Source organism: Poromitra crassiceps, assembly GCF_964638095.1.
Source record: "Poromitra crassiceps genome assembly, chromosome: 14".
Taxonomy (NCBI): Eukaryota; Metazoa; Chordata; class Actinopteri; order Beryciformes; family Melamphaidae; genus Poromitra; species Poromitra crassiceps.
Window position 1 is genome coordinate 5,430,571 of NC_139633.1, and position 2,500 is coordinate 5,433,070.

General features: G+C 44.6%; 1 protein-coding gene across 1 annotated transcript in view; it reads right to left on the reverse strand.

The window, feature by feature from the left end:
- The window catches only part of mdga1 (MAM domain containing glycosylphosphatidylinositol anchor 1), a gene marked incomplete at both ends in the record, with an annotated part of 213,739 nt that overhangs the window by 41,343 nt on the left and 169,896 nt on the right, over nucleotides 1-2,500 (reverse strand). The gene's annotated exons all lie outside the window — the stretch shown is intronic.

Sequence of the window (2,500 nt, forward strand, 5' to 3'; positions counted from 1 at the left end):
GTGTGTCTGTGTGTGTTAGGCTTGCCACGGAGTCGGTGTTACCGGTGTTACACGGTGGTGGTGGGGCATACACCGATTACATAACATGCCCACCAGTAACACCGTTCATTTTACGGAGGAAGAAATGAAAGAGAAAGCTCCGCCCGCTCGTGCCAGTTTCAGCGTGCGCCGGTGTGAATGACAAGCGCTCCCTCCTATCTGGGCTGTGTGAGTGTGGCTGCACTGTTCATCATCTCTCTCTGGTTAGACCAGCAGGTAACGTTAGTTGTATATGTTGTGAACACAATCCTCCCTCATACACATTTATGGTGTAAGACTCTTATCTAAGCCTGTGTGTATTCTGTTGTCACTGCCATCTCTGGAAATGTGGTTTTATTACCACAGCTAAAAGTCAGATAGCATTGATGCTAATAGCATAGCTAAAACTCCGCTAGCATTTGTATAGTTAGCATTGATGCTATCGTACTTAGCTGTGATGAAAGCACATGCTACTCAGCTATCGTCAGTGGGAGGGGCTGAGGAACTCTGGAGCATTCTTTAGGGTGATATGAGTGGGTGGAAGGATATTAACTCAGATCTGAAGAGGCCACTTGGCTACACCTCGACTACTCATCTCTCTGATTACTCTGATTACTGCCTGTGTTCTCCTGACATGGACTCCTTCCCAGAGTCTCTCTCTCTGGATAATCTTCTGTCTCTCTCTGGATCATCTTCTCTCTCTCTCTCTGGATCATCTTCTCTCTCTCTCTCTGGATCATCTTCTCTCTCTGGATCATCTTCTCTCTCTGGATCATCTTCTCTCTCTCTCTCTGGATCATCTTCTCTCTCTCTCTCTGGATCATCTTCTCTCTCTGGATCATCTTCTCTCTCTCTCTGGATCATCTTCTCTCTCTCTCTCTGGATCATCTTCTCTCTCTCTCTGGATCATCTTCTCTCTCTCTCTGGATCATCTTCTCTCTCTCTCTGGATCATCTTTTCTCTCTCTCTCTGGATCATCTTCTCTCTCTCTCTCTGGAGCATCTTCTCTCTGTCTGTCTGTCTGTCTGTCTGTCTGTCTGTCTGTCTGTCTGTCTGTCTGTCTGTTTGTCTGTCTGTTTGTCTGCAGGATATCTCAAAAAGTTCTGAACAGATTTGCACGAAACTTTGTAGACAAGTAGGTCATGAATAAACTTACAACTGATTAACTTTCCACACCTACTGGCCAAATGGGAGCATGGCAATAGGTGTGGCGGAGGTATGCGCTCTACCGAGTGCCCTCTAGTCTTGTTCTTAAATCAGAAACGTTCTCCTGGCATTTTTAAACTGATAGTGTGACTGTATTCAAGCCAAACTAAACCTAGATCAACTAAACTTAAACTGGACTCACTAAATGACTGTCCATGCTCATTTGTTTTCTATTCTGTTCTTGAGATCAGCACTATTGTTGATGAAGTGAAGAATCCTCTAGTTACTGTGTGGATCAGTTTGCTGCTGACATGCAGCAGAAAATGAGCTGAATGTTCACTCACTGGCACTCATTTATCAATATTCCCTCAGTGGCAAAATGATGTGCTCACATTGATATAATAAATGAAACATCTACATGTAAAAAAGAAAAGAGGAGAGAGAGAGACCAGTGTTAATGTATAGTCATCATGTTTCTCATTGCATTCATGCAGAAAAGCAATAATAATGCTTTGTGCACAAATGTGTGGTGTGGCTTGACAAATAACAATGTGACTTTATTGTTCTTGAATAGGGACATTCTCTTTGTGCTGGCTGCTTCCAGGAAGGTCCAGGAGCAGGATGAGCTACAGAACAGCAGTATATCTCTATGGGCCCAGCAGCTGAGAGGGTTCAGTGTCTAGCTTGAGGACAGGGGGGTGGGGTGGGGTTGGGGGGGGGGGGGTCATAGGTCACATGCTCTCAAGGATTTTCAATATGTATCTGTTTTGCAGACAACTCACAAGTGGCTGCCAGCTGTCAAAACAAGTTAATCTGACTGCTATTTTACACACAATAAACCCTTGGGACAGCAGTATACTGTACTGTGTGTGGACAAGATCCTTCTTCATTCTGATGTGACTCTGGTTCAGCACCAGTTTTGCAGAGGGTTTGGTGGGGATGTAATTGTGCACATTGTTTTGTTTTATTAGGATCCCCATTAACTGGCAAAGACAGCTAGTCTTCCTGGGGCCCTCACAAAAAGCGATATCTTATAAATGTGGCAATGTGGACTCTGTCTGTTTGTTTGTTTCAAGAATTTTGGCGGAGCACAGCGACGCCGTTTTACGTGCGATCGGGCTGAAACTTTCAGGAAGTGTAAACAGCACCCGTGCAGGGGACCTGACGGAGCCGGATTTTTTAATTAGGGCCGATTAATTGCCCTAAGGTTGAGGCTATAGTTCAGTGATGGTGTCATCAGTGATGTCATACTTTGAGAGCAATGCAAACTGGAGTCAAATTCCTTGTATGTGTGCATACTTGGCCAATAAAGCTGATTCTCAGTTGTTGTTTCTGC